The following is a 14,328-nucleotide window of genomic DNA, read 5'->3' as shown; positions in this document are numbered from 1 at the left end:
CTACCCCATATGAGTCTACCCCATATGAGGGCACAATATGCTCAGTCTGAGAGGAATACAAGTCGAGTCAAGTGTGGAAATCCATCACTCATGATGCCCCCGCGGTGCACACAGGGTATATTGCCCTATAAAAGAGAACCGGCCGAGACTGATGAAAATGTGGAGTGACATGGGCTTTCGAACTCAAGAGAACTGAGTATGTGTACTCAGTACATGGTTGTCAGCTGATGGACATATAAAAAAAGGCTTTTAGGTCTAGTTCGCACTTGAATGCATGATTAGTGAAAGACAGGGACCAATCAATAGACTGCAGCGGTGCAGCCTCATTTCCTCATTATCCATCATCAGCATTATCAGGTGGGATTGGAAGAATAGTCTCCCAAAAATGAAAATTCTCTCATCATTTCCTCATTCTCATGCTGTCCCAGATGTACTATAACTTACTTCAGATGAACACAAATATTTTTAGAAAAGAAAAAACTATCTATGTGGGTCCATAATATAATATGCAAGGGTATAGTAACCCATAAGTTGATGCTTCAAAAAGCGATCACAACGATAACCCATATGACTCTAATGGATCAATCTTCTGAAGAGAAAATATAGGTGTGTGTATGTAAGAAAAATACTAATATTTTAAACTTTTATAAACCATCACGTCTGACCAACTGTCATATGTGTGTGATCGAAGCACATTGTAAAGCTGAAGAAAAAAAATCATATCTGCATGCCACGAGGATGAGGAAATGATGAGAGAATTTTAATTTTTATACAGAAGGAGAAAAAAACCTAAAAAAAAAAACTAAACACAAAGAATTCACTTCAAGTTCGTAATTAACTCAGTGGTCATGATGACTTAAAATTACTTAAGTTAAATTAAAATACTCTACCGTTATTCTTCATTAAAAGCTACTGTAAATAATGATGTAGAATATAAAGAATTTCAAAAAGCTTTATGCCATATCGGTTTTGTTTGTGTGTGTGTGTGTGTGTCTAACTTACTGTTTTTAGACAATTAATGGCTCTGAAGAAGCACTGATGGTGAAACATTGTTGGGAAGCAGGTGTGGTGCCGAATTCTGACCCCCGCCAAATTAATACCCCCCTAGTAGTATTGGTAGGTTTAGGATTAGTTGTGGGGGAGGGGTTAGGATTAGGGGTGGGGTTAGGATTAGGCAATCAGGTACTGACTTCAATGAGGGGGGTAATAATTTGGCAGGGAGTCGAAATTCGGCACAACACCGGTTACATGCTCGCGCGCAGGCTGTGCTCTGGACTATCAAGCACAAGTGACATGACACAAAACACAACCGGCTTCATTATTTAAGAGGAAAGAACATCACAAGCAAATAATATGCAAATCATTCGTTTTAATCCTTGAAGCTAAGCAACGAAAAAAAGTCAAGTAAAAGCACATGCAAAAGTGTGTGCAACTCTTTGTTTCGCATTATTTTGAGGATCCGCCGGTCTGTGCGATCAGCCATTGAATCCTATAACAGCTCCATCTCTGTCTTGTATGACACTGGGCCATTTCAATAAACAGTTTACCGTACATACACAACCATCAGTCACATTTACCCTTCCGTACAATGACCGGACAGCGGCGATCATACATCTCGTGTCACAACAACATAATCCATAAGCACGCGCATATGCGCAATTTACAGATTCATCAACAAAGTCTGTTCTTACCTCGTATGTGGTCTCATTGTTCATTTAAAACTCCACTGTTTTGTTTGGGTAGACTGGAAATATGAATGAGCTTGATCTCAGCATTGCACAGACCCTATAGTCAGTTGACGTCATCATTTATTTCCACTCTACCAGAGCGAGCGAGTGCGCATGATCACACAAGGTAGATGTACTGATGTCTAACGGGAGATGTAGGCTATGGGTGATGTCAGGTACTACGAGTCAGAGTTTGGTTAGAGAGTAAACGTTTATAGTTTCTGACTGTATATGGTTTATTCATATGAAACTATTTGAAAATGTAAAATTAAAGTATAATAAATTATATCTTGATGGTCTCTATGACAAAAATAATGAAATCAAACATAAAAAACTTTTATTATTTTAAAAGTTACTGTTATATAACAGTATTATTATATTATAATGTATTATAATATATAAAAAAATATCAGATGATAATAAAACAAACTATTAAAAAATGATAGGCTATCTTTGTCATGTAAATCTATATCAGAAAAATGTATCTACTTATAAATTTCATTAAATGTTTCCATTCCTTTTCCAGTCATTGTTTACATCAGTCTATGCTTAATCTTTTTTAAAAAGTAGCATACAGGACAGTTACTGTCATAGCGAATGAGGAAGACATGCTCAATGGAAAATAAATATTCAGATTAGTAGTCAATCAATATGGTTTTTCGAATGATTGATTTTAAAACATTTAGCCTATATTCTGATTATTTGGTTACATTATTTAGGAGCATGTTCTATGAGCAAAGGTCAGAAAATATGAGGAGCTAACAAGCTCTTTTTTGTCATTTGTTATTAAATTATGCCTCGCTTCTTTCCCTTGCTGTTTACAAGATTACCTTGTTTGTTATGGCTTTCCTTCCTGCTGCTCTGCCTCTTCCTTCACCATATTAAATTAAGGGGTGAAGTTGTGGGTATTTTCAGCTAGAAGGGAGCTGTTGTTTCTCAGGGTCACACGACGCTACAGGGTGAATCACTGGATGCTGTAAGAAGATGGTCTCTCTCACATGCATTGTACAAAGCAGATGCTTGAGGCACTTTCATAACATTCACAATTTGGTGTGTAAGTAATGTGACACTTTAAATTGTTTTTCTCATTTTCTGTGTTCTTTATGGCCAGAAGGATAATGGCTCCCAGACGTACAGGCACCCTGAGCTTCAACGCATCCAGCCTTTGTGCATTCAGGACAGGATAAATCCATGAAGAAGACACGTGGGAGCCAGGGGTTTTCCACATATTAAAAGAAGGACACGGAGGAGACAGTGGATGTCTTCAGCTTTTTCTTAAAATACAAACATTAAAGGCATTGCACAGACCTATCTATCTATCTATCTATCTATCTATCTATCTATCTATCTATCTATCTATCTATCTATCTATCTATCTATCTATCTATCTATCTATCTATCTATCTATCTATCTATCTTTCCATCTATCTATCTATATAATTTCCCTGAAAACCTCTGAAGTCCCATTTAGCCACTTATCAGCTATTGCCATTTTCAAGACAACTAAAAAAACTTTTAAAAATCACAAGAGAGTATTACTGATGTATTTTATGTCATAGAATAAAACATTATATTTTTTATTTAGAAAATATTGGGTATAGACATTCAAACTCATATTTCCAGTGGAATGGTTCAGAGTGGACTGACTGAGAGGAGGAGGGATGGGATTAAATTTATGATTTCTTGGGAGCGGCTCCATTACCAAAAGTCAGCTGTTTTAGGCAGTCAATTGATGAGTTACATGGATCCACATTTAAAGAGGATGTGTATCTTTTGTTGCAGTCCACTTGACAGCTCAGACCGCTGAGCAGCTGTGTTTACCTCCTTTAGTGGAATTTAATATAGAGAGAAGGAAAAGACCTACCTGCCTTTAAATGGACCAGATCCCCCCTGAGGTTGTTCCAACAGTTAAGTGTTTCCCCATCAGCATCAGGCAGAGTCACACCGGGTCTCACGTTGGGTCTCATAAGTCCGCGTTTGTCAAATCCCAGAAGAACTGAGGTCGAGAGGTCAAGAAGTTGTTGTAATAAATCACAATGTATTAGCTGTGACAGTTTAACATCATACATTGAATGATTTATGGCTTGGACTCTATAGGTGGCATGACACTTTTGTAAGGTTTATTGGTCAAATCTTTGACTAAACACAAAACCAAAACTTTTACCACAGCGTGAGGCCTGGGAAATAGCTAATAACTCACAAACACCAGATGGGATTTGTTGATTTAGGTTTATTAAATTATGATGAGTTTAGTGTAATCTTGAGGCAAATAATGTGTTAGCTGTTCAGACAGCACTGTTGGCTCATTGTTCATTTTATTTAAATTATTAACAGAACTCGGCAGGATAAACATAGAATAAATATTATTGAGGCATGTTTATGCGAAACCAGCTGTGCTTCTGTAAGTAAAACTATTTCAGCAGACACATCTGTGTGGCAGAACACCTGTCTGAGAGATGAAAGAGCAGGATCTCACTACAGAACCAAAGCCATCATTTCACAGCACTGTGGACAGGTGTTTGCGCACAGCACAGACGGAGAAAAAAACAAGATTAGTGCATATAAATACTAGCATCAGGAACACTGTGTTGAAATTGTGCTTACCACTATCACGAGCGCGGCCGGTCCTCCTTCCCTGCTACACTCCCTCACTCACACTCTGGACTACACTTCCCAGCATCCCTCCTGGTTCTCACCTGCCCTCATTCAGCCGTCAACCACACCTACCATTGGTCATCAACACATCAAGACACACATAAGCTAACACCTCGCCCTCATTGTCCGGTCTTGTTTTTGAGAAAGGACTCTTACCTGCATCCCCTAAGCTCCTGTGTTTCTCCTCTCCTCCTTCGTGTCTTCAGTTTGTTCACCTGTGTGAGTCAATAGATTACCAGTCTACTATACCGTCATCAAGAAGAGGTGTGTGCTATATTGGACAACTCTCTCCTCTTCCACGATTACCAGCACCTACAGTAAACTCCATTACTATCTAATTATCTTCACAAACCTATATTTTAAATTGTTTACTTGTTTTTACAATCTGCTGCAGTAAAGTTTTCCACTAGCCATTCCAGTCTGATATTTCATAACCTCGAGACAATTTAACTTGACCCATATTACTACTTTTATTTAATGTCTATTGCACTTATTCATCAGTGCATATTTTAAAGAAAGTCTGGGTAATCGTTAATCAATACTAAATAATGAAAGTTGCATGAAACAAACCTGACCCATATCACTCAAAATATGAATTGATATTGTATGTTTACCATTGTAAATCAGAGTAAGGCAAGACCACAGATTTTACTACTGTAGCTCAAATATTTGTATTTTGTACATATTAATGAAAAACGTCTGCAGTTCATTTCTATATATGTATAATATTATGTTTGAAAACCCATGAATTAAAACATCCAATCTTTTAAATGTCCCTTTGTCTTTGCAAACATGCAGTTGTTGTGACCTGCTGGTAATCGGATATAAAAATTTGTAAAAAAAAATTATGTCCAAAATAACTAGAGTCCAAACTGAACAACACAGTCTCATTGAATGTGGCATTTCATGTGTTTAAACCACAACTTGTATTCTCAGAGTGTTGGACACATACTTAACATACCGTTCCATGTGTTGTATTTCTCCATGAAGGTTTTAGTCTTGGGCAATAGCTTGTGTGAGAGGTCACTGATAAGGGGTTGTGGGAGACAGAGAGAAAACTTTCCACCTCTGCTGGACTGAGTTATCATTCACTCGCCAATGAGGAGGACACTCGTGTCGTGTGTGTGCGTTGGATTGGTGATCTGCATCCTGTCAGTTCTAAGGCTGAGCTGAGGATTTGGATTCATTTCTCAAATGTCTTAAAAACAACTCTCTCCCTATTTCTGATCCCTTCACAGTTATCAAACTATACACTAAGCTGTAAAAAGAATATTTTACAGTAATGCAAAAAATTATTTCTTGTGAATTACCTTAATTTATCTTTAAAAACTGAAAGTATAAAACACTACTTAAAGTAGCCTACTTGTATAATTTATAGTGAAATACAATACATTTGACATTAAATATTTAGCCTATATAGATACTAGATTATACCCTTGTCATTCATCATGCAGATAATTTTGGAATGTCCTTTTGCTGTTTTTTTTTTACCTTTAATTTTTTAGAATATTTTATTTTTGTTATGTACAATGGGATGTTTTGACACCTCTGTGTGTATTTACTGCATTATTTTAGTGTCATTTGTGTAAGCCTGGTGAGTTGTCTATATATTGTTTATGTTGATATAACATTACCGTTAATTATATACTTTGTATAAAATATACAGGTGCAAAAAAACATCCTGTGAAATATTATATTAATATTGTTATTAACCCTTTCACACGTAAGTTTAAAATATTCTAACTAATTCTAACTAACAGTAAATACTCTACTTAGCCCTGTCGCCTAACGACTACAGCCCCATTGACTCCCTGTGCAAATGCATTGATGAAGTAAACAGTTGGATGTGCCAAAACTTTCTTCAGTTAAACAAAGACAAAACTGAAGTCATTGCGTTTGGAAACAAAGATGAAGTTCTCAAGGTGAATGCATACCTTGACGCTAGGGGTCTAACAACTAAAAATCAAGTCAGGAATCTTGGTGTGTCTCTAGAGTCAGATCTTAGTTTCAGTAGTCATGTCAAAGCAATAACTAAATCAGCATACTATCATCTGAAAAATATTTCAAGAATTTGATGCTTTGTTTCCAATCAAGACTTAGAGAAACTTGTGCATGCTTTTATCACCAGCAGAGTGGATTATTGAAATGGACTCCTCACTGGCCTTCCTAAAAAGACCATAAGACAGTTGCAGCTACAGAACGCTGCTGCCAGGATTCTGAGCAGAACCAGAAAATATGAACATATCACACCAGTCCTCAGGTCTTTACACTGGCTCCCAGTTACATTTAGGATTGATTTTAAAGTAGTATTACTGGTATATAAATCATTCAATGGGTTAGGACCTCAATATATTGCAGATATATTGCTCACTGAATATAAACCCAACAGATCACTCAGATCATTAGGATCACATCAGCTAGAAAGGGTTCACTCTAAGCATGGAGAGTCTGCTTTTAGCTATTATGCCAGCGCAGCTGGAACCAGCTTCCAGAGGAGATCAGATGTGCTCCTACAGTAGTCACATTCAAATCCAGACTCAAAACACATCTGTGCATTAACTGAATGAGCACTGTGCCACTGTTCATCTGACTGTTTTTACTGTACTTTATTTTATTTTTTATTCTAAACTGTTTTAATTATTCTTATTTGTTTTGATTATTTTAATTTTTTCTATGTAAAGCACTTTGAATTACCACTGTGTATGAAATATGCTATATAAAAAAACTTGCCTTGCCTAATCCCCCAGCGTGAGTTTTTCTAGGGAGGCGATCGTTATTTAAAACCTGTCACTTTAATGTTTCCATGGTGACGCGTCATTGCTTGTCACGTGACACAGCGCAACCACAACACAGCGCTGAATCAAAGCTGAATGAATGATGATCTGCTTATGTCATTTTTCCTTTTTTATTCAAAATATTCACAAATGTATTAGCTATAACATGAAAAACTGATGTGCAAGTGGATGTGTTATGTTGTTTAAACACCTTTATAACGATCGCGTTAGTTGAGCTGTATGTGCGATGGGCGGCGCCATGTTAGTTTACAACACGTCAATTCCTCAACTTCTGACGAAATACATGAAAGTAAGTGGCCGGTGAACTGGGAGAAGAATAGGGTAAAATGTAAAGCTACTTACACAGTGTGTATCTGATATGAATAAAACATGTCGTCTTATTATAATGGAAAGGATTATTATTTCCGACATCAGTGTGTATTTTACAAACTCAAAATATTTTTTTTGCTACTAATCAAACCACGAACGACGTGCTAAGTGAGCTGAACTGTATGAAGTTCAGTGAACTTCTGAACTGTATGAATGGCGTTCGTGGTTTGATTAGTCGAGACTGTTTTCGAAAGATGGCTCCTGACTTTATACACGAAGTGGACTGTCTTTATCTTTATCTTCTTATTAAACGGTCTGTACACTTACAAAGTTCTCAATGCTTCGTTTTGCATGTAGGGACCCTCATTAAGTTACTGTGTTAGTGTGGGGCTATTTTGAGTCTTGTTAGTGGTATAAACTAGCGATTTCTTTTTACTTATTAAATGCCCCCATTACTAGCGTTATACGCTAAACAGTTTTTAGAGATAAAACTCTTTACATTCGATTATCATGAAAACAAATCTCAGAGAACGGTTGACTAGGTACCAATGTTTTATTAGACCAAAGGTTCATTTTGCGCCGGATTTCCCCTTTAAGACACGCCTATAATCAAAGCCCTATGGAGCAGTATCAGACTCACATTCTGACTAGAATATGAGTATGACGAAGTCAGGCTAGGGATTCACAGCATGATTGTACGATTACAACTCACTAGACCATTTACTAGTTTGCAGCCTAGGGCGCTTTCCGTGATTGAGGTGTGGCTGATTGCTGATGGGTGTAATGTGAGATGCACAACAAAGACACTGGCCTGTTCACCAGCTGCTGATCGCCCAGCCTGGTCATTCCTGTGAAATTGATGTTTCTATAGGCGGTCCATGACCTGGAATGCTCACAAATGCAGTCCAAGCACTGCTGCTCAGTTATAGTGAGCTGCCATACGAAAGGATTATTTTAAAGCAGCAAAAGCTCCATTATCTTATGAAACACAAATAGTAATAGTACTTTTAAATTGTAATAAGGAATCACATTATTACTGATTTTGACATTGTTGGGTAAGTTAAAAAGTAATTAATTACTAGCTTACATCTGCAATGGTGTAATTATATTACTGTACTAATTACTCTCTCTAAAAAGTAATGCATTACTTTCTAAATCCCATTTCAACCTCGACCAGTTGAACAATATAAGGATAGATGAACCTGCTCTTAATTCTTTCAAATAAATCGCATAAAATTGCATAAATTATTCTTGAACTGACCAAATTATTTAAAGGGAGGTTACATTAAAAACATACATTTTTCTCATTAAATGTTAAATTCTGATGTTTTATCCACATTGTTTTTATGTAGAATTGTTCTATAGTTTATACAGTAATCAATATAATTACATTAGAAGTAGATAACTGTAATTAAACAGAAAATCTTATAGTAATCCCTTACTTTTCAAGGCAAAAGTGATTAAATTACTTTAATTAATGCATTACACCAAAAACTGCTTATTAGGAGACAAAAACATAAAAAAAATCTTACTGACCACAAACTTTTGAACAGATGGATGTAATAAATTGGTTTGCTCAAATATCATTTGTCTTTTCTTATACTCTATACTATTTTGTTACACCTGAATTGACTTTCAGCAGTATCTCTTCAGATTTTCCCCTCAAATTCAACCCCCTCTTTACATATTAGGAAACCTCTGAGGCTCATGAAAATGGGACCATCTGGAGGGATGGCCATGGACTGGTGGGGAAGCACATTTACTCTCTCCCTGCAGCTGTCGCTCTGCCCCACACCCCCTTGCTGGACATCCCACCCTGGAGAAATCATTCATCTGCCTTCTCCATCCCTCTGAAGCGCGACATTCAATGAGTACGGCAAGATTTGGTTACTTTCATTTAAATTTCAGGAACAGATGCTTAATTGATGGAATTAATTGGAATAAATGTATAGAACGTTTGTACTTTCTAGTACACACAGGATCTTTCCATTAAAGGGGACTTATTCTGCCCATTTTATAAGATGTAATATAAGTCTCAAGTGTCTCCAGAATGTGTCCGTGAAGTTTCAGCTCAAAATACCTCACAGATAATTTATTATACCATGTTGTAAATGCCCATTTTTGAGTGAAAGGAAAAACGTGCTGTTTTCGTGCATGTATCTTTAAATGCAAATGAATTGCTGCTCCCCATTTAAAAAAGGAGTGGGTGGATTTTTGCCATTTTAGGGTGGTTGTGTACACACAATGCTGACACACATTTATGTTCAAACACCATGTTAACGTGCAATTTCCATAAGGGGTCCCCTTTAAGGAAAGTCCAATCATTCCCGATGCCCAGTTCCCCACGTACAAGATCTAGGGCCCTATTTTAATGATCTAAGCTCATGGTATAAAGCGAACAGCGCAAGTGCAGTTAGGGCGTGTCCGAATCCACTTTTGCAAGTTTAAAGACGGGAAAAATGTTTGGCGCGACCAGCAAATGGTCTAAAAGAGTAGTCCCTATTCTCTTACGCCGCCTTCACACTGGCAGTTGAAATCAGCTCCGTAATACGCAATACGCCCCCAACGGACGCCGTGCTACACAGTGAAAAGCGTCGGAAGCGGGTAGAACAAAAATGGCGGAGAGATTAAGGTTGATTCTGTCAGTTCTGTATGATCTCTCGATTATAGAGATATTAATAGGAAGGCTGCTGCGTGAGGAAAGTTGCCCAGGACGTTGACATGTCAGGTCGGCTAAAAAATGTGATATAGTGGTATAATTTATACCACTATCACGTTTAGTTCGATGTCTGACTACAATTTAATTGCATTAACTGCCCTAATAACGTTAGCAAATCATGAAAATAAAAAAATGACGACAACTTAACTTTTAATAAAATAAATAATGATTTTATAACGATAAGAATTCAGGTTTGTTTGTATCATAGCAACGCTAACTTCCGCTGGAATTGTCGGATAGGAACCGTCCGTAGCTTTTCGCAAGAGTTCAATTTTTTGAACGCATCAGGATGACCAACGGACACGATTTTCTTCGCACCGCACTCCGTCGGACCTGTTTCGGACCCATTCGCATGCGGTCTGCGAATCTCCATAGGAAATGAATGACTTCCGGTCGTTTCGGAGCCGTATCGGAGCTGATTTCAACTGCCAGTGTGAAGGCGGCATACGCCGCAAATTCAGGTTTGTTTATCAGTATCATAGCAACGCTAACTTCCGCTGGAATTGTCGGATAGGAACCGTCCGTAGCTTTTCGCAAGAGTTCTGAACGCATCCGGATGACCAACGGACACGATTTTCTTCGCACCGCACTCGGTCGGACCCGTTTCGGACCCATTCGCATGCGGTCTGCGAATCTCCATAGGAAATGAATGACTTCCGGTCGTTTCGGAGCCGTATCGAGATGATTTCAACTGCCAGTGTGAAGGCGGCTTTAGGGTGATTTCACACTTGGTTCGATTGCTCCCCCTCCCCCCCTGCCCCCGATGGACTGTGTTCACATTATATAAATAAGTAATGTTGTATTTTGGGCGTTATGTGCAATAAACCAATCAGAGTCGCATCTCCCATTCCCTATAAAAGCCAGTTGGGCTCGGGCCACGGTGGATTGCTATTTAGCCTACATGGAGGAATTTGCAAGCGGAAAATTGAACGCTTCTCCAGAAAGCAAACGGATGTGCTCGTGCGCGAGGTTAAAGCGCACAAGCAGACCATCTATTCTACGGGACAAGCCGGATTCCATTATATCTTTATGCACACGATAATAATCGTTTACATTGTAATCCTTTTACTTTTAATATTAGGGCAGCACACAAACATGCCAAATATTAAAAGTAAAAGGATTACAATGTAAAAGACACCTTCCACTGGAATGCATTTTTTTTTTTGTTTACAAAATTTGTACAAAAAGCAAAGACAAATGTAGCCTACATATCGGGAATAGTGCTATTCATTCCCAATGGAGAGCTGAATATCTTAAAGAGGCTATATGCGTTTTTCTGAAATTTAAACTCGCGACTGACACCTGTGGCCAAAAAACAGAACTGCTCTTCCTTTCTGCTCGCTCTCGCAGCGCTCGTACGTGCACACTTCACAAGTCATCTGCTGCAAGGAGGTCAACATTATGTTTACAGAGGTAAGAACAGTCACAAAATCCATTGCACTGCTTGCGAGTGTAGGCTACTTGCTGACTAGCGGTGGTGGCAGAGTGGTCTGAAACGTTTAACATGAACGCGCCTGACGTCACATCCGCAGACAGCGAGGGGAAATCCGACCCGACAGAAAATAGGAAAAATCGAATACAGGCTTATAGGTGCACCCAATGTGAGCGGACAAGGTGTCAGTATGCTCATCAGGAGATGTTTGAGTCATAAATGGTCAAATAAAAAGGCTATTGTTACGTTTATTTTTGGGAAAAAGTTACATATAGCCTCTTTAAAGGAAAAGTTCCCCCAAAAATGAAAATTCTGTCATAATTGTATCACCCTCATGACATCCCAAACATGCTGTTATTTTTCCCCATGGAAAATAGTCCATGTTCTGGGGGTTCTTGTTCTTTTTTTGGAGCATGATGGCCCTTGGTCATCATGACACCTTGACTGTAGGCCTATGGCAAGATCTCCATAATAATTCTTCTAAAATAGTTGCGTTAAAAATAAAGAAAATGGGCTTGAAACGGCATATAATGACATAAGCATAATTTTAGAGTAAATTCTGCTTCTGGCACCAGCTCGTGTTTCTAAGCAACTTCCCTTACCTATAAAGCTGTAATAAATTATGCTTTATTGCACTCTTGTGGTCATATTGGGTACTGCTTGACCTGGAATGTCTGTCACATAGAAGGGCAGGCGATGTTAAAATGCTCCTATATTATGCTAAAGTTTAAAGTTATTAAACTTTAAATAACTTTTTCAAGTTTCCTAATGTTGTTTTGGAGTCTCCAACAGGCTTGCATGTATCAAAGGTAAAAATAAATATTTTTCATTTTCTCACTATATACATTTGCACATCACCACATTTTGCAATGATTCTCAAACGACTCATCAGGGCTGTGTTCAGCCCCGACAAAATGTTGCACAATGTTTTTTAAACAGAAACGGTGATGCGTTGAACACACTGTTCTTATGACGCAAGAGTTGCAACTATGGCAGCTGAGAAGGCCATTCTTTGTGAAGAATTTTCAGAGCCTGATGAAGTCGGTATAAATATGTGTTTAATACTACAAAATATGCCCGATGTTACAGTTACTGCACTTGCTGCCCAGAACACAAGAGAACATCCCAATCGAGTGAAGGGATTTGTGGAAACTGAAATGGAAGCACACATCTTACCTAATTCAGACTAAAACACATCTATTTAGCCTTACATACTGTCTTTATCTGTAGTTCATACTGTTTTAATACCCTGTATTTTATTTTTTTATTTTTAGGAAAAGCACTTAATTACTAGCCTGGTTAAAACCAGACCATTCTCAGTTGTAACTGAGTTATGGTCTGGCAAAGCTTCATAGACAAATCATTTCCAAAGGGGCGTCACCAACGGACATAGCTCAAATGCCTCTGGGCACAATTGGATAGACCTAAAACCAATCAGAGCGATGAAGGAGATGACCTAGGCAGAGCGACGTTCGTCTGTTATAGAGCAGACACTGATTAGCTACTTGCTCTACGTTTATTTAAAATTAACAGCAAGACAACTAGAAGTGAATGTGCTTTCCATTAAATAAATCACACACAGTAAACAAAACCTTAACAAAAAAAAACTCTTTACAATGAACTTTGCAATTTAGACGCCCAAACTGGGTGCCGGTGCGGTGAGAGTGAGACGTACATGCTCGGGCAGATTCGTCTTGAAGTCGTTGCTCATTTTTGCCGCGCGCACCTTCGCACTCGTGCGGACACGTCGAGTATAAACAAGGCTTTACTCTGTGTCAGCGCGCGCTCTGATCGGTAAAGGGGCAGAGATTTCAGACCTCCGTTTAATTAAGGAGATCTCCAAGATTTCCCTTCTTGTGAGGGGGTGCACAGACCTCTCCCGAATCATCTCCAGCAGTAGCAGCCTCCGAAGCACCACTAACTCCGCCTCCGTTTCCCGAGTAAGCTGATATTAGTATTTAAACATTCTCTATTATAAACATTTTTTGTGAAAATTATTCGGTTTTGGCGGTTTATTGAGTTCTAATGACGGTGTTCAACTATAACCGTCACACCCCTAGTTCCATGGCGGCATCCATCTTTGTAAATGTACAAAATCTGCTTCACTGTGCTGTCGTCATCGTGTAAAGCCCGCCCCAACGTTTCTGATTGATGCCGCGATTTCGACGGATTAGAAATGGGCTTGAATGAGCTCTTTGCCAGACTAACTTGCAGAGCAAATCTAAATTTGCCGGAAGCTGTCTGGGTTTTCCCAGGCTACTTAATTACCATTGTTTATACCAAATGTCATACACTTGCAATGAAGCTAAAAATATAAACAACTACATAATTATGTTGATATCCTATATTTTTACAATAAAACTTACGACAAACATGTCTTCTAATATCCTCAGTTGTTGCGTATACCGAGCTACATCGAACACATTTGTATATTACTTTCCTTGAACCCATTGTGCGAGTTCACTTTAATACCGAGTGCTTTATATACATGTTGCTGCTGATTGGACTGCAGTTCTGACACACCCACCAAACAAGAGAAAACGTATCTCAAACCCCGTTGCACACCGGTGCACGCCGTTTCCAGGAAACATGACGTTCAACCCGGAAACCGTAGCAAAAAGTTGCGCAGCGTTTTGAACTTGAACGTGCCCATGCTCTGCTCTGATTGGCCAGAAAGCTCAGTCTGTTGTG

At 38.5% G+C, this 14,328-nt stretch overlaps 1 protein-coding gene across 3 annotated transcripts in view; it reads right to left on the bottom strand.

The window, feature by feature from the left end:
* The window catches only part of daam1b (dishevelled associated activator of morphogenesis 1b), an 86,619-nt gene extending 84,784 nt beyond the window's left edge, over positions 1–1,835 (bottom strand). For 2 of the 3 annotated variants that reach the window (XM_056264406.1, XM_056264409.1), the window contains exon 1: positions 1,692–1,835. The gene's annotated coding sequence lies outside the window, so the exon portion shown is untranslated. The remainder of the gene's footprint in view (positions 1–1,691) is intronic. The other variant, XM_056264407.1, reaches the window with a different exon arrangement.
* Positions 1,836–14,328: the final 12,493 nt, after the last annotated feature.

The sequence above is a fragment of the Rhinichthys klamathensis genome, unplaced genomic scaffold (assembly GCF_029890125.1).
Source record: "Rhinichthys klamathensis goyatoka isolate OS25496 unplaced genomic scaffold, OSU_Roscu_1.1 h1tg000221l_1, whole genome shotgun sequence".
NCBI classification, from domain to species: domain Eukaryota; kingdom Metazoa; phylum Chordata; class Actinopteri; order Cypriniformes; family Leuciscidae; genus Rhinichthys; species Rhinichthys klamathensis.
This window is presented reverse-complemented; position numbering and strand designations above follow the sequence as displayed.